This window comes from Pezoporus wallicus, unplaced genomic scaffold (genome assembly GCF_028554395.1).
Source record: "Pezoporus wallicus isolate ANWC-B61680 ecotype Strahan unplaced genomic scaffold, APGP_CSIRO_Pwel_v1 contig_2012, whole genome shotgun sequence".
In the NCBI taxonomy this organism is placed as follows: domain Eukaryota; kingdom Metazoa; phylum Chordata; class Aves; order Psittaciformes; family Psittacidae; genus Pezoporus; species Pezoporus wallicus.
Window position 1 is genome coordinate 3,125,546 of NW_026639840.1, and position 23,514 is coordinate 3,149,059.

The 23,514-nt window shown below is 44.9% G+C and overlaps 1 protein-coding gene and 1 long non-coding RNA gene across 6 annotated transcripts in view; one reads left to right on the forward strand and one right to left on the reverse strand.

Annotated features, from left to right (window-relative positions):
• Window positions 1-13,932: 13,932 nt before the first annotated feature.
• On the reverse strand, window positions 13,933-14,931 carry LOC130603013 (uncharacterized). The gene is made up of 2 exons (XR_008973041.1): window positions 14,502-14,931; window positions 13,933-14,093 (listed from the first exon to the last, which is right to left on the reverse strand). It is a non-coding gene; the product is annotated as an uncharacterized LOC130603013 (long non-coding RNA).
• ZMIZ1 (zinc finger MIZ-type containing 1) overlaps window positions 14,375-23,514 on the forward strand; it is a 339,908-nt gene continuing 330,768 nt past the window's right edge. For 2 of the 5 annotated variants that reach the window (XM_057416415.1, XM_057416417.1), the window contains exon 1: window positions 14,380-14,594. The gene's annotated coding sequence lies outside the window, so the exon portion shown is untranslated. Of the gene's footprint in view, window positions 14,595-23,514 lie in introns of all 5 variants that reach the window. The other 3 variants (XM_057416418.1, XM_057416423.1, XM_057416419.1) reach the window with 2 other exon arrangements.

Below are 23,514 nucleotides of genomic sequence, written 5' to 3' on the forward strand. Positions count from 1 at the left end.
TTACTCCGTTGAACTGATATTAATAAATGCTCTGGCCTCTGCAGAGGGAAGGCTGAAGTTGAATGCCACATTTTCACTGTGACTGTCTCATGGCTTTGCTGTAGTCTTGGCCAAATCATTTAAGGCTTGATTCAGCCTTGCAGACCTTGGTCTTTATGTATCTCAAATAATACAATCACTTTTTCTATTAGCCTGAATCTTGCTTTGAAGTCAAACTCTCCATGGCTGACCTTTGGCAGCCCAGCAATTAGCAGAGTGGACACTGATTTTAAACATACCAACAAGTTTTAGTGATCCCAGTCAAAACAATTTAAAAAGAAAGCATAACAGTGACCCAAAGAGGTAAACAGACAGAGAGAAAAGAGCCTCTGATCCTAATCTTGCACAAGTTGTATGTAAATGGTGCCTCAGGGAAGCTGTTGGACTGTGCAAGTTTCCCTGTTGAGCATTTTGTAGAATTTGGGCCTTAACTTCATGGTATGAAAGTGGAGAAAAAACACTGAAATGGAGAGAGGTTTCATTCTCCTCCCATTGATGCCCTGTGGGATTCATTGTTCAGCTTCCCTGAAAAGAAAGCAACAGCCTTCTTACTACATATGTTTTATAATACTTGGGATATAAATACTATTGGGCCAGACCACCAGATTTTTTGGCATACATTTTCCCCAGAGAAATAGCTAAGTTCTTCAGTAGTCTCAACAGCAAAAAGACTGAGAAATGCAGGATCTTCAAATTAAGAAAGGAAAAATAATCTCACTACAGGTGTCTATTACATGAATTACATGAATTCAGCTCTGGCAAGCTGTGTCTTCCACACACCTATAAACAAAAAGATCGTTCATATATTCTAAAAGATCAGAGTCACTTCCCTCCACCCTTTCCTCCAGATCAATTTAAACCAAGATAGGAGGGATGTTTAACATTAGCCTAAGAACTGGGTTTTCATCACTTTTTTTTCTTTTTTACCATTTGAGAAGCCAGTTGTACTGCTTGTCTCTTCCCCACACTGTGAAGTCTCCCCCCTTCAGTCCCCGAGGGCTGATTCTAAAATACCATGCAAGGAGGCAACACTGAGGAGAGGATGAGCTTCATTAGCACAAATTGGCCCAAAACTGGGACTTCTCTCACCTGTGAAAATAATATATCAGTACAGGCAGCATGAGCATTCACACCTTCTCCTCACTAAGATTTCTTCTATCAAAGGTGCCTTGTGATTTCAGGACTTTGCTGAGGGTACCTTGTACTCCACTGATCTAATCTTCAAGTCCTACCAAGCCAGTGCAGGTTACCCAGAGAGGTTGTGAAGTCTCCTTCCCTGGAGATAGTCAAGAATACCCCTTGCTTGCTTTTGGACAGAATCCTGAGTAATGTAGTCTATGTGACCCTGTTTGAGCAGGGAGGTTGAACCAGATGGCCTCCAGTGGTCCCTTCCAACCTCAACCATTCTGTGATTCTGTGGTAATGTTGGAGGTGTCACTGATAACCTCTGCACTCCCCATTGCATGAGATTATGCAGTCTGAACAGAAATAATTTTACTTGCTAGCTTCCATCTAAAAGTTTTATTCAGTGTATAAACAAAACCCGATAGTGGTAGCCATACAGCATATGCTATACATGCTTCCAGATGGGACTGGGGAAATTCCAGGTTTTTAAAGGTGAAGTGTATGTAGCAATATGAGGTCTTAAAGCCATTTCTATATATTGAGACTATTTTGGTCCCTACTGATCAGATAGAGTCTAACTAACTGCTGCATGCCAGCTGCCAAAGAAAAGAAAAGAAAAATTTCCAGAAAGGAAATATGGAAATGTAGCATTCATAAAAAGAATTTCATCAAAAGTCAGGAAGACATTAGCTACTGCGTGAGCCTCAGTTTGAAATAAAACACAAAAAAATGTGGAATCTTTTAACAATAACAGGAAATGAAATGGCTGCTGTTTCAGCATGTACACTAGAAAAAAGTGTATGCAGAGAGATTAAATAAAATCTCACAGCTAAAGAAATGGCTCAAATCATTACTTTTCTGCCTTTACATTTTCAAGGGCAAGGGAAAGTGGAGCAAGTGTAGATCTGCTTGGAACGATAGCACTATTATTCTTTAAAAGAACAAACACAGCAAACAAGTGTTAGTAGGCACCCTTTGTAACCCTGTATTGCGATACAGCACCTAGGAAATACCTGCCCAGCTTTGGCTCACACTAGGTATGGATTTACAGGGCTGTGCCTGTGCTGCAAAGGCACGCTCCAAAGGCAGTTTGTAGCAGGTTAAGGATGACATGCTCAGGTGGTTTACGTTCCATTTAAACGATGATGACTCAACATGGGGATTTAAAATATGCAGACACTGTTGCCGGCTTGTTGGAACAAGGCACTTAACAATGCAGTTTCTCCGTCAGGAACAGGTTCAGGAGCAGGTTCTGGTCACAAATCTGCTATTGATTTTTGAGTAAATCAGGATGCTTAGACTTGCAAGAATATCTTCTGTTGCTGGGTGTTTGGGTTGCAAATACCCAGTAATGGACACCTCCACCGCAAGCAGGCTTGAAGCAGCCACAGTTCATATATTCCAACAGCCCCTACTGAATAACCTGCTGTGTCAGCATTTCTTGTGCAAGACTCTCAGAGCAACCAGTTCATTTCACAACCACAACCTATGAAGTTCATTGATATGCATACATTAGTATTTACTAAGATCTACTTGTATTTAACGTCATTTATTCATATTTTTCATGCAGGCTAAAAGAATAGCACAGATGTTTAATTTCTAAATAAACTGTTTGCTGACTGCAGATATTTTAATGTCCAAGGTATCTATATGAGACACTGTGGACATGATATCCAAACAAGCTAACAGTGAAACTCTTCTTGCTAAGGAATGTGAATGTCAGCTGTACCTGCAAACTGCTTTTGCTAATCTGATTAACACTGTTTTCATAAATTAAACACTGACCAGAGGTATGCTTCACAAACAAATTTATTTTTCTCCTTGTGCCCTGTAAATCTTCCCCAAATGGAGGTATTGGGTTTTTCCTGCCTATACACACAGCACGTGGAAGAGCATCAGCTCCAAGGGACCTTACTGGATTGCAGACTTACTTGGCTTGGGTACTCCTGATGCTGGAAGCAAGTGTTTATCATACACGTTGCCGCTAGACATAAACATCCGAAAGACCTTTGAGTCCTGCATTAACACTAGTTAAAGCTTTAACTTAGCCCCACAATGCTGCTGTGCAACAAAGACAAGCTGAAATAAATTCCCTACAGACACACAGAAAATGTGCTCCAGCTGTAACCCAGCCCGCCCGCTTTCTATTCATGCCCACAAACCCCATATTCTATGGTTTTAGACATCCACCATCCATTATCTCAAGAACAGATTTTACTGAAAAATTAAAGGAAATTAATACAACAGATCACTGGTTTAGCAATATTTCTTTTATCAGAAAGACTGCATTTCTGTGAAATCCTCTGTACTCCCACAAGATTCTCAATTAACCTGTTACTGCAAATTGAACGTTTTAAAATGACACCTTACCATCTTTAATCCTCATCAAACAAGAGAATGATAATTCCTAATAACACAGGAAATAAAAACTTTGAAAAATATGCCTATTGTTACAAAGTAGAAAATAGTCTGTCACAGACAGCTTTGAACACCACCAATTAAAAGCTGTTTTTAAAACAAATTTGTACTAAATTGGATCAATTTTTATCATGTAGCTTTAAAATTGAGAGTGTTTTCAAAACCACACTTTAAAAAAAAAAAAAGGCACCTGAATCACATGAAGCTTGTTTACAGCATCAGGAAAACAACACTATTTCCCATCAACTGTAGTTCTAGTAATTTCTCTCCCCTATATTTTAAATAAATGCAGAAATATTTATTAGTCCTATTCTCAGAAGGAGGGGTTGTTTGTTTTAGATTTGGTTTTGTTTGATTTGATTTTTCAGACAGAAAACAATTGGCAGATGGCACACTCAAAAATACATTTTAAAAGCAACAAAAGAAAAATTGAGTTTCTGACAACTCCTTCAAGCCGAAGAAGTATTAAAGAGAGGACTAATTATTGTCCCAGCTGTGGCTGAATAGCCAATTTGAAACAGCTGTACTAAAAGTCTGCCTGAAATTAGCAGCTGGGTATACTGCATGGAGCCTTAGGGAAGGGTTTGGAGGCGAATAGTGTAACCCTATGGGTATATTGAGGTCACAGGATATGTTTTTTTGTCTTCTGATACCCCAGAGTGTCCTACCTTTAGTATGAAGTGTGACGTCATGCTGGGATGCAGCAAAGGTCGGTGCTATGAACATAGAGCTTTTTGACCTACGTATATAAGGTTAGGTTTGTAAAAGTAACAATGTGTGGTTATGAGCCCTATAAATGCCTTCAAAGTTTTGCGGCAAATCCTGTGGAAGCTTTCTTTGGTGTCTTGGTTTAAACTGTGAGGTCTTGGTAGCTTAAAACTCTTGTGTTGGTTATCTGTTGAGGTGTCCAAGAGTGAAGATGGGTAGCTGTGTATGATCAAGTGGGACTGTAGCTGTGCCATGAGGGTGCCAACAAGCACACCTAAAGTCAAATAGATGGTAGTAATATAAAGCATGTTTCTGCATTAACTACAAGCCACGTTGATGCTTTTCAAGTGGTTTAAGTCTTATGAACGTAAATGCTTTTCAGTGACTAGAAAAACTAGTACTTGACTTAAGTGATTAAGTTCTCAAGCAATGCATTTTGAAATGGAAAGCTTTTCAGTAGGAAATACTTAGTAGTGCTCTGAATTCATAGTACCTTATTTTATGTTGCTGTGCTTCTTGAACAGCCCCTTGTGCTCCTGGCATAAGGATAATAGGCTTGTTCAAGGGAGCTGCTCAGGTTTGCTGTTGGAGGTGATTAAAAACAGCCAAACAGCTGGACTATGTTGTCCCTATTTGCTGTCTTGGTACAAGGAGATACACACTGAGTGTTTCTAAAGCTGCCTTTCCTTCATATGCCTGAAGTCATTAAGGAGCTGTTAATTCCCCAGGACCCTAAAGCCCCATGGAGCGCAGCAGCAACAGCTCTGGTGAGCAGCTGTGCTGTGGCACGTGTCAGCCTTGGGCTGCAGCATGGGGCAACACAGAGGAATGGGCAGCTCCTGCCTGGTGCTGGGGAAGTGCTTGCAGGGAGGCCTGGGTGCTCCCCACAGGAAACCTGCAAGTTCCCCTCTTAAGATTTGAGGGTGGGGGGAATGGCTGAAGTCTAAGGGAAGGCTAGAAAAGAGGCAAAAAACAAGACAAAAGCAACTTGAGCCTGCAGCAGACAACTCTTGCATTAAGGCAGCACACCGTGCTGGGAGATCGATCCAAATCCAAGCAGTGCTGGGATATTGCCACTGACATATTCAGTGGAGTGTGATAAGGCCTCTGGGAGAGGGCGAAAACTGGTATTATTAGCAGACGATCACTACAACAGCAAAAAGAGAGAACAAATTCATTTCTCCTCCTGTCTTTCACTGGCTAAATGGGAAAAGCTGCAACATTAGGTGAAGAAAGTGGAGAAAATACTTGATCTTTAGTTTTAACGTACCATGTCAAGCTCTGTGTTTTGGGTTTTCCTAGATTTCTTAAGTCTGGTAAGAGATTCAGAGAGAAACTGTGCCCAGGCGTGGCAGCTGTGTTTGATGATGTAGTGTCCTCTATTTACTTATTTATGCAAAAAATCCCTGTATTTTATTTAAAAAGCATGTTCTCCTGAGCCTCCTCCTCCTCCCCTTTCCCACTGCATTACATGACTGACAGTTTTGCCATGACAAATCCATGAGTGTCTTAAAAATTTACCATGAAAACCCTGGAGCTTTAATTATTGTACATTTACATAATTAGTGCAAATACATGCAATTACTATGTGTACCTACACAATTACCAGCTACAATGATGTACTAACAATCCTTATTAAACTTTAGTGGGGGAGGGATGCATTGATTGTATGCATAAGCAACATCTGTAATTTCGTCTTTCTTGCACTTATTTGAAATAGCCCTGAGTGTTTGGGGATGGGGGAGCTAACATGTTGAAAGCAGTGACCTACTAAAAGTAGGTCAATAGCTGTCCAAATTAGAGTTCCAGTGAGATGAAAATACAAGATAGATAGACATTCCCAGCCATGTTTCCAGGATGTAGTAGCTTCTGCAGTTAGTGCAATACAGTCAATTCTTGATTACCCATGGGTTAACCATCAAACTTGTAAGGTAGCTGTGCTGCATCAGTACCTACATCCTCTATCACGTCTGTAGCTCAGCTGAACAGAAGTCCCAAATTCCTGTCACATCTGCACTCCTCCTCCAGTTACAAGTGTCTGCACGACTGGAGTCTTCATGACATGGCCCTTAGCTGCGATGTCTGAGTGTCTGCTACTGGAGAAAACCAAGTGTTTCCAAATTACTATATTATTTATTTTAATTAGTCTTTGAAGATTGGGGGGGGGGGGGAGGGAGGGGGAGAAGTTTCAGCTCATGAATGCTCTCACTTGCAAAACATATGCTTCCTTTCTTTAGAAAGTATTGCAATAAAAATCCCAAGCATTAGGAAGCCTGCTAATTCAGTAGTTCTTCAGACTCTTCTGTTCTCTAGGAATTTCAGTGGCCTTCTACTTTTCTTGGCTCACAGACAGTAAAACACAACAAATGATGCATTAGGGACCGCACCTCTTCCTGTTGTCTTAAGTTTTGCACTTATTCTCCTATTCAGCTGTAAGGAATTTGTTGCCTGTGGTACTTTTGCAAGACAGCCTTATTACAAAATTCGTCACTGCTCCCTCTGCCCAGTGTAGTCCCCTAAAATAGGAAGGAAAATTGTCTGCTGCTTTTGTTTGTTTTCTTTCCTACACTTCACAGACCACAGTTCAAGCATCTTGCACATATGCATGTGTAGAGCCACACAAAAGAGCCTGAGTTTTGTTTTGGTTTTTACTTCTTGGAGAGTAGGAAACCATACTGTTAAAGCAGTGAAAAATTGGGAGGCTAATTGTTGCTGCTAAATGCAATAAAGAAATACTTTGGGCTCTCAGGCATATTTTATGACCAATATGGCAATTACTGAGTAAATTCCAATGCCCCAGAATGTTTATTTATGTAAACAACTTATGCTTATTCATATTTTATTTTTTATTTTTCCAAAATTATATTAATCATCCCTTGTGGTACAAAATACAATTGGTTAGGAAAAAGTAAAAAATGCTAAATGGGAGAACCTGTTGAGAATCTAGTCCTAAGTGTGTTTAAGGCTACATTTTACTTAGTGTGATTAGCTGTGCCACAAATGTTCTGGCAAGGTCTGATATGAAGTAGTCTTCACTGTCCCTACAATAACATCTTATTTTACTCTTGTTTGGTCTCCTTTCACACTGTCAAGCTGGCTAATTTACAATAAAATCTCTCTCACAAATTCAGACCAGAATTCAAACTAAGAGTTCTCCACTTGGTGCTGGTGTTGTCATCTCTGTCTCCTGACTGGGTTAGATAAAACCCAAAGACAAGGAAAGAAACAGGAGGAGGATTTGAACTTCAACATTCATGTTCTACACATGGCTGCATTTGTTGTTCTTTAAATCTCATTACCTTTCTTCATTAAAGATCATTGAGGCTAAAAGAAGACCTGCTTACTGTCAAAATCTGGCATTAGGTAGTCAAGTGATAGAAAGACAGAGTAGTATCTGCCATCTATGAAACAGAAGTCTACACCATGGACATCCCCGCTAATATACCAAGTGAAATGCTTTCAAGGCAGTCGTACGCATGTCTGGTTTTGCATAAGGTGACTCAATTGCATTATTTGGAAAAAATTAAAAATAAGGTCCTGACTTTATGGTCATTCAAAATCCTTGGTTTTTTTTTGTAAGAGCATGAGGTTGCACACAGCACTCTGGCCATCTTCCAGCTTTGCTAATTATATTTTGCCACAATACATTCCCCCCAAGTTTAAACTTGGATAAGGTTTTGTTTTCTTTTTCACTTTTCCTCCTGAAACTGTATGGTATAGCTAGAAACAAGTTTAATAACAACAGAAGTGGCTAAAGTCCCTATTTACAAATCTCAGTTGCAAAGTTTGGAAGTTATTTGCTTTATGAGCAAGGTTTGCATGAGTCAAGAGACTTCACCCCAGACCAAATTTTGATACGACAGTTCTTAAAGTTGAGAGATGCTTGGTTCTTGAATTTGGACTTTGGCTTGGCTCTGACAGGGTAGTGCCTTTATCTTCTTCAGAAGGAAAGACTATATGCACTGGGGTGACTAATGTTTATGTCCCCATAAAAGTATACTCTTGGAACTGTATAAATAGCATGTTTACAATGCCGCATTTCCTCAGCTCGCATATGTTAAGTCCCTTTTCGGTATGTTACAAGCACATGGCATGCCTTCTCTTCCTATCCTTTAGGCTCTTTGTTTCTGTATTTAAGCTGTATCCTTGACTCTTGAAGGCACACATCCTGGATTTCAGTGATATCTTCCTACATCATATGTTTAAAGACTTTATTCTTTTTGCCAAACTAAGCAAATTGCCTTCCATAATCCAGCATGGAGTGCACGTGAAGGCCGAGTACAGTGTTGTTAACTACAGCTCTGATCTTTCTCAGAATATAGGCTATACTTAACTGAGCCACAGGGGCAAGGCTGTCCAGTAGTTACACAAAGGTCATAGTGACTTGGGTCTTGTGCTTGCAAGACCAGACACCTGGTGAGTGTCTGTGTTGTCCTACTGTGGCACCCCAAAGAGCCCCTAGAAGAGCTTCAGACTTCTGAGTACATGGAACTGTTTGCAGAAGACTGGCATAAGTAGCAGCTTGGTTCAGAAAGACTGACCATAAAAAGAGGTGTGAGTGTAAATTCCCATAAAAGACAAGATGTGTTTCTTTAGTGTCAGAAAAAATGTCATGATGCTCTCTTCCTTCCCTGTTGCACTGAACCTCCTCTGGAGGAATCCAGTCCCTCATTTTAGTCACAAATGACTATGTGACTTTGGCAGTAGAGGTTGAGGAGGACCAAAGAGGGATCAAATTTAAGACAATATGTGAATGTTTTCAGGCCTCAAAAGGAAAAGCAAAGGGGAGGAAAAAAAAAAAAAGCAACCCAAATCACCAGCCACTTCCCTCTTAACATCTCATAATTGTTTTCAATTTGTTTTTCTCAGTAAAATCGTTAACTTTTTCCTCTAGGACTCCAGTTGCATAACTGCAAATTTCCTTAATGTCTTTGCACAGCAATTTCATCTCTAATTTAAGAATCCAAATAAACCCCATTGGTTTTTTTTTTCCCATACTATTAAGTAAAAGATAAAAATGGACATAGTTGTCAATAAATTGCACCAGTTTCTCACTGTGCATAGTGAAATGTATACAGCCTGACTGCAGCCTCACTTAAATTTAGTCTCACTTTCAAAGTGGTGTAATTTAACTGCATCCAGTAGTATTACTGCTGGCATCCTAAGCTGTAGTTGGAAAAAGACTTGTTCTCCTTCATTTTGAAGCATTATTAGCTAAACTTCAGCATAACTATTGATCTGAGCAAGCATTTGTATGAGATAAGCCCATGGGTTATGACGGAAGAGTAGATCAGAGGTCTGTGTTGATGGATGAACAGTTCCATGAGGGCTCAAAGACTTCAGAACATGTGTTACTTGGGGAGCACCAGGTGTGCTGGTGCCATGCATGTGACTGTGACATGACTATTGCAAAGCTACAAGAAAAGCATGCTGATGTCAGACTCTACCATGAAATCAGCTCCGCTCATAAGCAGTCTTTTGTGCATATTGTACACCTGCAGTCTGTGTTGTGCTTACTTGAGTTAGCTCTTAAACTAGGCAGCTTATTTTCTAATGGGTATAGCACCCAATAGCTCAGGGTGGACTCGGTGCTGTAAGTGCTTACTCCCTTTAGTCTCTGTAGTCTGCACTAAATACTACGCTGCAAAAAGCTGCACTGATAGCAGTTACCTGATAAAACTTGCATACAAGTAACCTGGATATGTCTAGACACAGTGTCTACATGCATCGCAATCAATTCCGTTTTCATTTCAGTACAGCATGAATTATGATAGTAAAACCTGATTTGAACTACAGCTGAAGACGGTTAGGGGGAGGTGATATTCTAGTTTAACATACAATCCTCTGGAGAAAAGAGTTCAGATCTGCCTTAGGTTATATAACAGAAACGAGGTTAGCAGATTTGGTCTAATCCCTTGTGGACAGGCCCACCACAGAGCATGGAATAATGTGGATAACTGTCCATCTGCCTGCTCGCTGATGGCTTTGCTACTGCAGCAGCACGACACTGTTAAGCCAGGATCGGAGATCATGCACTGAAGCTTGTACAACTTCTGTTTTAAGGCTAGTTACAATTCTTCTCAAAACTGTCAAGCGCGCTTATTTGCAAAAAGCAGCCTGGTCTCTTAAAACAAACAAAAACAGGGCCTAATGCTTTATCGTGTTGCAAACACTGCTTTTGCTTTGCTCTGATATTGCAAGAGAGTTGGAAAATCAGGCTGATCAGCCTAATTGGGCACTTTCTTTCAGGGGTGCTCTTGGGACAACACCGAATAACCTAAGGCAGCCCTGTCATATATTGAAGCTCCTGACCCCCTTTTTTTCAGTCCAAGTGGCCAGTCCACCTTTTATGCCCCAGCAGGCAGTGACCTGGAACAGCTGTAAAAGTGCTTTGTTCCACGTCATGGATTAGCCCAGTCCCTGGCTGAAAGTAAGCCCATCAACATGGGTTAGAGGTAGCTTTCTAATTTCACGAATCATATCAGCACAGGTCAGAGAAAACTAAGGCACTCCTAATCTTCAGGGAGTTAGATTTAATTTATTTATATGTATATATATATATATATATATACACATACACACATTATAGGTAAACTGACTGCTGCTTTGGGGCCAAAACCTAGCGGGTGACTGATGTAGCTTGTGGAGGAAGTAGGGAATGTCTCCTGTGACTGAGAACACAAAGGGCTCTATGGGCAGGTGTAGCAGTTGGGATCTGGCTATGACACCCATTAACACCTGCTGTCACTGCAAGTGCTGTCTGGTCTCTAACTGCAAGTGGCCGAAGGCTGTTGCAGTCGCACGTCCCCTGTGGACAGGTATTGCCTCCAGCCCCTTCAGTGCCTATGAATACTGTGAAGTAGAGCCCCCTTCAGTGGAGGCAGGCTCAGAGAGTACAGTGGCACCTGCTACATCACCATAAACATATTTCCTTCAAGACCCTTATTTTCATAGCCGTGTACTTATCAAGCAACTTAGTTTCTGGAAGCTGGGAGGGTGGCGCAGCTGGTAAATCCTGCACAATGTGGTGATGTGGAAAGTGTTCTGCAGAAAAGCTACAAAAACCTTGCAAAAGTAAATGTGTTATTACCAATCCGTGCTCTGTCTGGATGACATCAGCGGAAGTTATGCTTAAATACAGTGGACAGGCTGTGCCCTTGTAACTGCTTTGCTGCACAGATATGTTTAATTTTCCAATCCTGTATTTCTGTAAGACTGTTTGAATCCATGAAATGTAAAACCTATTGCTTGACTTTGCCTGTGTCCAGGAAGGAAGTTTTGACACTTGGCTAAACTGATTCCTTGGGGAGTGAAAAGGGGAAAATTAATTGTAAATTAATTTGCTATTAAGGTATGAGGCAATGTCATCTATGTGATTGTCAGGAAATAGCTATATTGCTACAGTGCCACCGTTGGTTGCTTATAAGGCTGCGTTTATTCAGCGCCTGTCTTAATAATGGGTATCAAAAGCTGCTCTGGAGTGGAATGACTTATGGGGTGCATTGACTAAACAAAATCCACTGATTAAATCTGCGGACTGCGGGTTAAAATCACAGGGGCTCGTGTGGCTCTCACAAGGAGCGACAGCACACAGGAGAAAGGAAGAGGAGAAGGGGTCACTGCTGGGGAACCTGACGGTGGCATCTTGGCCAAACTCTTGGCTGGAAGCACTTGGGCCCTCGCCTCTGGGACAGTGCTGTTCCCTAATTATGCAGCCCCTGAGGGCAAGGACCTTTGAAACGGGCTCTAAGTGACGGGTAGCCGGGCTCGTGTGCGCGGCACCGAAGAGCAGGGCCTGCGTCTCCCGCACCTGCCCCGGGGCCTTAGGCCGCGTCGCCACGACTACCGTTCGCTCTGCTCCCCGCGCCCCTCATGACGGCAGCGGCCCACCAGGTCCGCGGGGGGCGGAGGGGTCGGCCCTGCGGAGGCCGAGAGCTTCGGCCCGGGCGGCCGCCGCGTCCCCGGGCAGCTGAGGGGAGTGATTAGAGCGGTACCGGGCAAGGCGCAGCGCGGGAGGGAGGGAGCCGCGTTACGGCGAAGCGGCACCGCTCCCAGCCCGGCCGGGCGGGCAGCGTGCCGAGGGGCCAGCCGCAGCGGGGAAGGGGGGACGGACACCCGAGCGCTCGCCCCATGCCCGGCCGCGGTGCCCCCTGTAGCGCCCCGCGGGGCGGCCCTGCGCCTTTAAGGGGCGCCGGTCTTGCACGGGGCGGGCTGGCTGGCAGCAGCATTGTTCCCTGACGTCACTGGCAGCCTGTGCGGCGGCGGCTGCTCTCAAACTTGTCTTTGTTATTCGGCGCTCCCCGGCTGACACCACGGCCGCACGCAAAACACGGAGCCGGACCCTCGCCGGACCGGAGGGACGCGTCGGCTGCCGGCTCCCGCCGGGGTCGGGGGGAAAGGGGGGCGCTGCCCGCCCGCGGCTCCCCTCCACAGCCGCCCGGCAGTACTGGGGCGGGTGTTGTGCCGCAGCGCTTGGGGCGGCGGAGGGGCGCAGCGTCCGTGGGGTACCCCCGGTATCCACCGAGGCGGGCGGGCGGCAGGAAGGGGAGAGCGACAGTAATTGTGGTTTTGGGGTGATGTAGGGTTTTTTTTCCTCCTTTTTGTTTTCTTCTGGTGGAGCCACGACGTCGCAAACGAGTGGGGCGGAGGGCCAGGGGAGGGGACGCTGTCCTCGGCGGGGGGGCGAGGCAGCGGGCGGTGCAGCCCCGCTCGCCCCTTCCATCCCCGCGGCTGACCCGCCCCATGCAAATCAGTACGTAAATGAGCGAGCGGCAGCCGTCGAAGGGAAGGGGGGGGGAGCCCCGCGGGGTTACCGGCGTGGAGAGCGGCGTGAACGTGCGATTCCGGCTGCACGCGTTGTTATAAAAAATAATAATTAAACACCCCCCCACCCCCGAGTGATCCGACACCCCTTTAAAGTCCAGATCGTTCTCCTCCTCCTCCAACAAGACGAATGTGACCAGCGGAGAGATGCACTGTGCTATTTAAATTGCTTATCTTAATTGCATAATCTAACAAGCCCCGTTGGAGCAAGGATGAATATATTAGGCTTATTAACAACTCATCATAAAATATTGATTGTCCTGGAAGTGTTTTATCAAGGGGAAGAGAAGTCGAGGGAGATGTTTTTTAGCAGATCGGTGCTCGTCAGACAAGGACGGCTCCTTCTTCTTTTCTCTCTGGAAATTGGGCTGCCTTTCTTGAGGAGGAGAGGGGGGAACCCAATCCCAACCAAACCGGCCTATTGTTAGAGCCGCGGGACGCGCTCAGGGCGGCGGGGGGAGGGTGGGTGCGGAGTGAGGGCCAACCACCCCCCACCTCCCCCGGGCCGCTCCGCCCCGCAGGGCACCATCGCCCGGCTTCCCCGGCAGAGCCCTGCTGGCGGGCGGGGACCCCCGGGAGAGCCCCGCGCCTACCTGGGTGGCGGGAGCTCCGGGCTCTGAAAAACCAGCGGCCCCGAGGGACGGTGGCGGCAATAAAGACCGGGGAGGGGAGAGAAGAGGGGTGGCTAAAGTGAGATACCCCTCTGCTCCCTCCGGGTATCTCGGCGTTCCCGTGTCATCCCCCTGCCCACCCGGTAGTTCCTTCCATCCCCGTAAAAAAATCTCCCATGAAGGCGGTGGAGACGGAGGCACTGCATGATTGAGAGCACATCGGATCCAGGGTGGTTTTCCCCTGTTTAATAATACAAAAATACAGAAGGGAGAATAGGTATTCTCCTGCTTTCGGTTTCCAGAGTGGAAGGGTTTCCGAGTGCCTGGTGTTCAGGAAGACTAAACCGAGATTCCCCGCCTTAAAATAGACTGTAAGACAATATTTGTATTTTAACTCGTATCTAAGATTTTTAACTTTGTGTAATTTGGGGAATGGGGGGGGGAAGGATGGGGTGGAGGTAAGAGCGAAAGGGAGAGGGCGAAAAGAACATCCCTGTAGGAGGCAGCTCCCTTTCAGATAGGAATCTGGGACAGATTTTGCCAGCAGCCACAAAGCATGGCCCTTTGGTAATAGAATAGCCAATGTAATTTGACACTTCAACTTGCTGTGCTCTCTGCTAGTTGATTCACTTACTCACCCACTAACATTGAGCTCCTTTTCACTGTCTGTGGGCAAGGGGAAAAAGGGGGGGGGGGGGAAGAAAGGAAAAAGAAAGCGGGAGGGGGGTGGGAGAAGGAAGAAAGGGGGAATAAACAAAATCATATATTTAAAAATACCCGAGTAGAGCTGCAAATCAGTTGGGGTGAGAGGATTTTGCCTGCCTTCTTCCTTATTATTTTGCTGCTACAAGGCTGCTTTGCAATCTGTAGGTAAGTTTCGCGTCTATTTGCGCTCCCTGCTCGCACCTCCCCGTTCGCGGCCGGGCAGGGGTTGCGTCTCGGCGGAGCAGAAACAATGGAGCGGCCACGCTGGGGAAATAGGTGTACAGTGGAGAGGAAAAAAAGAGAAAATACGTATTTATTCTGCGAAGGGAGAAAATGTGCGGAGACTTCTTAAAGGGGCAGGCTGTCCCCGCCGAGGGAGTGGGGCGAGAGCGGGCTGGGAGCCGCGGAGCCGGGCCCGGCGGCGGGGAGGCGGCTCTGCCCGGGAAATGCCCTTCTCGGGCCGGCCGCGGGGCCGCGGGGGGACGCGGCCCGGCTCTAACTTGTGGCACCGCGAGGCGGGCGGGAGTCGGAGCCACGCAAAAACAAAGGGGCTGCGGGGGCCGGGGCGGCGGCTGCCCCCGGCCGGGAGGGCGCCCTTGGGGCGGGCTGGAGACCCGCGCCGGGGCCGGTGCTGCGGCCGCGGCTCGGGGCGTGCGTGTCCGGCTGCGCGTGTGGGGCTTGGGAGACGCGTGGGGGAGCTTGCGCCTGTGTTCCGGGCTGCGGGAAGCTTGCCTGGGTGTAAATTCCTTGTGTCTGGGTTTGGAGAGCCAGTTGGGACCGGGGCCTCTCTCGCCAGGCAGGAGGAAGGAGCAGCCCCCCTCCTTCACTTCTTCCCTCCCTCCCCCGGTGCATCTGTCCAGGAAGCCGTCGGGGCGGAGGGGAGGGGGCGCGGGGGCAGAGGGCCGGGGGGGGGACCGGCCCGGCCGCCGCTCGCCAACCGCTCGCCTGCCTGCCTTTGTGCGAGGGGAGCGGGGAAGCGGTTCTAGGGGCGGCTGGCAGAGCTGCTCGCGGGGAGAGGGGGAATGGCAGTCAGTTAAAAGACACTTCAGGAATGTAAACATAAAAATAGGAGCCATCCAACCACGCTTTTATTCCCCCCCGTGCCGGTCGGGATAGCGCTCCGGGCTGGCTCGGTAGCGTAGAAGGAGTACAGCAGCCTAAGGCAGGGGGAGGAAGTTGTTACTATAATCGGGTTTTTAGACTGTAAACTTTGTTTTGCACGTGTAAAGTTTAATTTCGGTGCTACCGTGGAGGCTGCGGCGTGGGGCACGGAGCAGGGACGCGCCTCTCCGGGGGCTTCTCCCCCGGTGCAGCCCCCGTTACCGAATGTTCGGAGCGTGAAACGTGCCGGTGGTGGAAGCATGACCCCCGCTCCGCGGCGGAACGGCTTTTGTCTGGGGTTGTCGGGGTCCCGCTAAGCAGTGGCGGCAGCTGCTCAAACGATTACAAATTGCAGCCATACAGGCAGTTTATTGGGATTGAAGCAAATTTACGGAATAGCTCCGCGCTGCCGTCCGATTGTGCACGGTGTATATTTTTGTGCTTCAGTTAATAATCTGCAAACGGCTTAATGGCTCTGTAGTGCCAGAGGAATTGGTTTTCTCCATTTACTTGAGCAGGCCTGAGTGAAGCTGGTGTTCCGACTGCTTTTTTCAATGCATTGACATGAGAGAAGAGGATTTAACTTGGCAGCCTGAACAAATGCTCTATCAAAGGTTTCCTAAGAGACAGTAGGAGAGCGGGGGGGAGATGAATGACCCGGGGTAGTTTTAGGGTGCTACCTATGCAAGCTTTCTTTTAAATATGAAATGGCCATTTAGGGCTCTGAATAAAACTGCACATCAGAAAGGCGACAGGCTTATAAAATTTAAAAGGGCAAAAGCCCATTAATGCTGTGGCAAAGCTTTGGGTCCCAGCTCTGGTTGAGTAGTTCCAACTGCCTTGAAGTGCCAGAGCTTTTAAGGAATCTTTAGCAACAGCTTCTCTCTAGCTGCAGTATGGACCTTGGCCTTGCATACTGGAAGGTTAATGGTACAGCCTCTCCTCCCAGGGCAGGGGAGCCGGGAGCAAGGGCGAGGGCAGCAGGCGTAAGGGCACTAGGGGTAACTGAGAGGTGGAGCAGAACCAGGAGGGGGCGGAAAGGGGAGGGCTGGGGAAAAAGCCTTATGCTTGGATGTATGACTAAAGCCTCTTATTGGTGGGAACCTGTTCAGGTCCTGGTACTGGGGCCATAAGGTGGCATTGGGGCATAACTCTAACTCAAGAAGTATTGCCAGCACCAGCAGAAAAGTTTCACAGCAAACCTAAACACCACTGATGGTCTCTGGGAGAAGGATCCTTCTAGCAAACATAGTTGGTCTCAAATTCAAACCTCCACTTCCTTCTCTCGACTGGGGGAAATGTACTGTGGCATCAATCTTCTCTTGTCGGGGCCTGGTGCAGGTCTGTGAATGCCAGAAGACTTGCTCTGACCTTTTTCTGTTCAAGTTGAGGATGTTGAAACACCAGCCATCAAACAAAAGACACATTGAAAGCAAGATCTGCAGTGGAGCACGTGTGACTTTGAGGCTAGTTGAGTGCATTTTGTGACTGTTTTCCTCAGAGTTTGGGGTGGAGGGGAGGAGAAAGAAAAGGACGCTTATTGTTAGAATGAGGCTATGGAAAACATGACTTGAAATCCTTTAAATATCCCACAGTCAAGGACCTTTCTCCTTTTTATCTTTACTTTTTAAATGTTGTCTTAAAATGGCTTGATCTGTTTTTTACTTGTGTGTCTACGGTTGCCAAATTACAAGATTATTATTATTTTTCCCCTTGGTTTTGAGGAGGACCAGGAGTTTTGCCAAATTTCCCACAATTAAAAAAAAAAGTGTCTATATTTTAAAACAACAAAAAATATCATGGCATTTAATTGACAGACTATGATTTTTATCTACTCAAGATAACACTACATCAAAAGGTGGCTGGTTTCAAGACTGTTTTGTAAATTGTAATTTAAATTTACTTAGGACTTTCAGAATTTAAAAAGAGTGCCCAGGGGACCAGTTGGTATAGGTGTCTAACCTGCCAATGACATTCGTGTCAACATGGACAGATGCTTTTATTCTTTACATTGTTTACAGTCCACAATACCTTAAATAAACCTTGATCACGATTAGAAACAATAATTGAGTCTGTGGCAAAGGATCAATGAAAACTTTGTTTCAGGAAAGAAGTGAGTTACTGTGCATGTATACAGAGTGTTTTGTGCTGTCTGGGATGAAATAAAACTGTGACCTTAATGTGGCATACATACAGTTCTGTTTTTACAACATTTTAGGAAACCCACAAAAGATAATAGATCAGTTTCTGCAGCATCTGAAAGATTTGTCCTGATCAGCAGTGGTTGCAAGGGGTGGAGAGAGGAGGCTTTGTAGCACATTTCCATTCATAACTTTTCTTGGGAGTTGCTTGCCCTTTGCCCCAAATCTCTTCCACTTTTATAGGCTCCAAAGGTTTTGTGTCGACAAAAAAAAAACCAACAAAACAAAGCAACAACCAAAAAAACCTTCCCAACAAAACAAGCCTCATGGATGGCAGTTACATCACTGATACTATAGTTGGAGACAATGTTGGCTGGTTTTTAGCAACTTCATGTTTGTATTAGCAGCCTGCAAAGCCTGGTTTCTCTGCTGAAAAGGAAGAAAAATAGATCCCAGAAAGGAAACGAAAGCTGGAATTCCTTTTGCCTTCTACAGTGTTGTTGATAGGCTTCAGGACAACAAGGATCCAGCCTATTTCCAGTCACACAGAAGATAATGTGACCACGGATGTAGTGGCTGGCCAGGAGCTGGTGGTGCCTGCCATGCTGCTGTAACGACATGGGTGATCAAATGCCAGAGGAGGAATGAGCTGGGATTGTTATGGCTGTACCTGGGAAGCCTGTTTCTCATAAATGAGTAGGACTGCAGTTAATGCCTGTGGTAACAAATTTGACCACTATGCAATTGGCTGATTTGTTCACTCCTAGTTAGACCAATTTTTGTGAAATCTTATCCTGTATTACAGCAAAGCATCAATAATATTGCTGAAGAGTTTTGAGTTGGCTTATACTTGTTCTTGTCAACCAACTGCTGTGGGATGAGGTGCACAAACCTTATTTATTCTTTAGATGTGCTTATGGGAAGCACAGTGGACATGCATCAATACAGACCACCACAGATGGGCAGTGATACACGTCCTGCTCAGATGATGTGTGTTTTCCTCTCACTGAATTTAGGTGTATGTAAGCTTTTGTGCTGATGATACGTTGAGGCTGTCAGTTGCCTTAGGTATAAATTCTGCCTTATTATGGTGGGTTTTGGATTTTATTTTATTTTTTTTTTAAAAGGTTTGTAAATGGAAATGTTGCTTTCTCCTATTGATTTATACCCCCCCCCCTTTTTTCTAAAAGCAAAAACTTCTTATATAGCAATTTTCAATTTCTTTATTTCCATTGGGTTTCACATGATCATTAACATTCAGCTTGGTTAGCGTCAGAATATTTTAAAGGTGATATGGGCTGCAAGAGAAATGTCCAGACAATGGGTTGTAATGGATCTCCACAACTCGACTGTTGGAGGCAGTAGTGTATTATGAGAGTAAGAGATGGTCTTACACTTGTTACATGTTATTTTTGGTTCTAATAGTTTCCAAGATACACTGAAGTTTACATTGCCTGCAAGGAGAGGTTTGCCAGCTTCAGTAACAGTTCCTCTACCTTTCCCTTCTTGGAGGATGGCAATTTTGTATGGGTGTTATGTATCTAGTAGAAAACACAAAGTTGTTCTTAGACAAAATCACTTTCTGCCCAGTTTCTCCTGGAAGTGTCAACAGAAACTGAGTTACTCCATAGGGGATGATTCATTCTTAAAAGAACCCACCCTTCTGAAGGCCCATGTAAGTGACTGTTTGATCTGGGCCACCTGTAGTTTCCCTCAGTTGCTTACACTGTTTAGACCTGTAGCAGAAGATAGAAGAAGTAATTTGTACTCCTGTATGAAATCCTGGAACAGCCAAACACAGTCCCTTCCAATGGGGAAGGGGTGATGGTTGATGCTTTTTCGAATAAGGTTTAGGATCTAGTGAAATATCTATGCTGAAAAAGAGTCTTCTGTCCTGTGCACAGATAATTCAGTAAATCGAGCTATTTTGTATTTTGTCTAGTGTATTGAGATAGTCACATACGAGCTATCATGTTAACATTCCATTAAGGTAAATGTGGGAAGCATATCCCTTGGTTGATAATCCAGTACTTGTTTTTACTCTGCAGAGCAGATTTGAATTGATTCCCAAAGTGAAGCAGGAGGGCTGTTGGCTCAGCACAGGCAGGGAAGAAGGAAAAGAAATGGGTCAAAACCCCATTAATATGCACAATGCTACAAACCTGTGGAAATTTCATAAAGTTGTGGATTTGGATTGCCTCTACTGCTCATTGCTTGTCTTCATAAAGAGTTTGTGGTGGTTTTTTTTGTTTAGCAAAATTTAAGTTTTGCTTTTTGTGACTTTATGTGTCAGTAAATGAGGGAGAGATGATTTATAAAACCAATGTTCTTATGCTAAGATATCATTCTTCAGTCCTGTGAAACCTACTTAGGCGATCCTCTGGCTGCGTGATCTGTGGGTAGTAGATGCTGTCCTCTCCCTGTACAACCATATTGCAGTTTCTTGGTGGTTATTATTGGCTGCAGGCACAGAGAGACTGTGGTTGCTGTAAGCCTTCCTCCTCAACTCCCCCCCAGGGAAAAGCAGCACTGCTGTGGGTCTGACTTCAGAAAGGGGAACACTCCTAACCTACAGATAATACATATGTGTCCATATGTATGGATGAAAGCCACAGACTTTGTGCATCTGTTAGGTTCATGCAAAACTGGTATGGAATTGTTTGTTGTCTTATTTGGTCTTCAGATCTTCCTTGTTCTGATGTTCTCAGCTCTTTGGTAACTGGCAAACTCTTCTGGTGACTACTTGAGTAGTCAGGTTGGTCAGGATAGCATTAACTGGAGAGTACTGACTGGTTGTGTCTAGTGCACAAATGTGGATAAACTCTGCCCCATTCTTATTGCAGCTTTTTGTGCCTGTGAAATATCATTTGCCACCCTTGCTGATTAGGTGAAAACATCTATGTTTGATGAATAAGAAAAAGAGCAATTATGTAAACAAGTTTGTGTTGTCCCTTGGAATCATTATTTATTTATTTATGTAATTCTGTTGAGGCTTCAGGGCTGCAACAACTGCGTGTTTGGCAAAGCGAATGGTATCCATCTCTCAGAGATTTCTAGATAGTCTCCTAACTAATCAGAAAGGTTTATTTATTGGGGCTGCAGTGAAATAGATATATGACAGAGTAGCAGGAGCTTCAATTGGCCATTTAGTAGCAACAAACCAGTTCCTTTGATGAATATCTGCTTGTTTCTTGGCTGTATTCCTGATTACCTCTGAGAACAGCGGAGCCTTTTAGGCTGTCCTGAAATACACACCTCCTGTTCTGTCAGTAAATTCTGAAGTGCAGGTTTCTCTTCCTCTCTTGCTTTTGAGCACCCATTCCAAAAACAGATGAACCAATTGAATACGGGCTTACTGTGTAACTAAAGTCATTGTGGGATGGGGGAGCAGTGCAGGGCAATGCCTGGTGGATAGGCATCCTCCAGCTCAAAGGTTACCATCTACTTCTGGTTATTTTAGAGGTGTGAGAATGTGATGGGGTGGGGGAAACCACCACAAAGTGACAGAAAGGAAAGGCTCCCGTCTTCAGTTGCAGGACCCCTATCCCTCCAACTACAGCCACTTTCTGAAGGAAGAGGGAGAAACTCACCAACCAGCTATCCTGCTGCCTCCGTACCCAGTCTGAGTGATGCTTCTGTTCATACAGCCAGAATGTGGGATGTCCCCATACATGGTTTGGAAATAAATACCTTACATATCACTGCTTTAACATAAACTTTAGTCTTTCTTAGCATTGAGTTTATCTTTTAGATTTTTGCTATTGTAAATTGTAAAAAAGCCTTATAAACAGGGAGATTTTCTTGGAGAATGTTTTTGCTTAAAATACATTGCAAAAGCCCAAGTTCCTGCAGGTAGAATAGCTTGACAACAGGCACCATCCCTTCTTAATAATGTATTCATAGGTCAACAGAAGATCCATTTGGTTATCTTCCCTCTGCATAACCCCCCCAAAAAAGGCAGGAGAAGAGCTTTAAAAAGCAGTTTCAGAGACTTTGTTGACATTGGATTCTCAGAAGAGCAGTTTGTTTATATATCTATCTATATATGGAAGAGAGAAGGGTTTATTATCCTGCAGGTTTTCAGGGGGGAAGAAGAATGATGTGGTTGTCAGGCAGCCTACCCAATCTCTTGGTGTCCTTCTTGTAAATTCTGTGTTTGTTTAATGCACTTGCAACTCTTTTCCCAGCAGTGGGATCACAGAAGTTAACTTGTTTACAGCTGGTATACAGCTTGTGTTGGCCTCCCTGACAGCAGCCCAATGCTTCGCCCAAGCCTTTTCAAAGCAAACTTTTCTTCTTTCCTCCACTTAGCACAGGTTGATGCACTTTACTTTTGATTAAACAATAACTTTATTATTTTCTTAAGACTGGAATGCTTGTTCTAAAAAGATTCCAGGCCAGTGAACGTGCCCTTGGGATCCTATCTGCACATTCGCTTTTCTGTCCTTAAGGTGCTTTACAAAACCATGAAGTCCCACCTTGCCACTGAGATACAGGTACTCCCTCTGTTTCACAGAAAATTAAGATGCTGAGTTGCACCTTAATGCAACCCACACATACAAATGTAGGTAGGATTTCTGTGACTGAAAACGTGAATTCGTGTGTTGTGTTAGCACAGCTGTTTCCCTACAAACTAGTGTTCAGCTTCATCCCATTCACAAGTGTCTTTTCTGCTTCTGAGAGATCTACTCTGATATTTCTCACTTTGTAAGACTTAAAGCTTCTATCAGTCCTTCTTTAGGAGATTTGTGTCAGGATCTATACTTCAGTCTTTTCCTGTCCTCTCAAGTATGAGATCTCTCCCATAATTTACACCACTTTTTAAAACTATTGGGTTGCAGTCCAGCTGGAATTTGATACCATTAGACATGGGAGCCTACTAGCTTTCCAGCTGAAATGCATAGCTTTGGCTGTTGGCACTGTAAAACTCTTGACATCTCACGCATTAAAATCATAACAGTATTATGTAATGAGAAGTTATTTTGGGTCACTAGTGGAGCCTTCTAAGACTTGGTTAAATGAGCCTTGTGAGTTAAACCACTTGAGCTCATGTATTCTTCCCACAGCTTTCTGGTGGTGTAAGTGTGCGGGTGGTGTGTCCTTTCCGAGTCACCTGCCCCTGACATTGCTCAGGCTGTGGTGCTGGCTCTGAACCCGCTTCTGTAGCAGCGATTCACACTGCTGCAGGGACGCCTTGGGGGAAGGCTCAGCCTAGCTCAGAACTGACTTTCACTGGTGGGACTGAAAAGAGAAACTGGGGGGCTCCGTGGCCCAGTGGTCCCAGGCTTAGCGGCAGTTCCTGTAGCAGCAGATGGAACAGGAGTTGTGTGGGAAGCTGGGTACCCAGAAAGGCTTCAGAGTCAAGATAAACAAGGTCCTGCTCCTGTAGCTTGTTTATGTGTAACTTGGGAGTCGCTGTTTCAGTTGGCCTTGTTATTCTTTACCAAAGAACAAGTAAAACTGACAGCAGCTGCTGGTGACCAGCAAAAGACAAGAGTGTAGAAGAAATACATGGGAACCTCTGAAATGTTTATTAATAATAAATGCTTAATCCTGGTGTTTAACAAAGATATAGCTTAGACTTGGGCTTGTCTGAGCTGTATAAATGCTTCTCTTCAGGACCAAACCTCGCATACTGAGTGATCCTCGGGTATGAGTTACAGATAAAGGGAAGGCCATACAGACCTTGTTTGTACTTCAGAAGGAATCAGCAACAGGACACAGGATAAATATTTTGAAGCATTCACATGAAGTTGCCTTGTCCTGCGGAGTCTGTGCGGCAGGGAGTGCGGCGGTGATGGGCACTGCTGCCGGTGGCAGGAGCTGGAGCAGAGCAAGTTGAA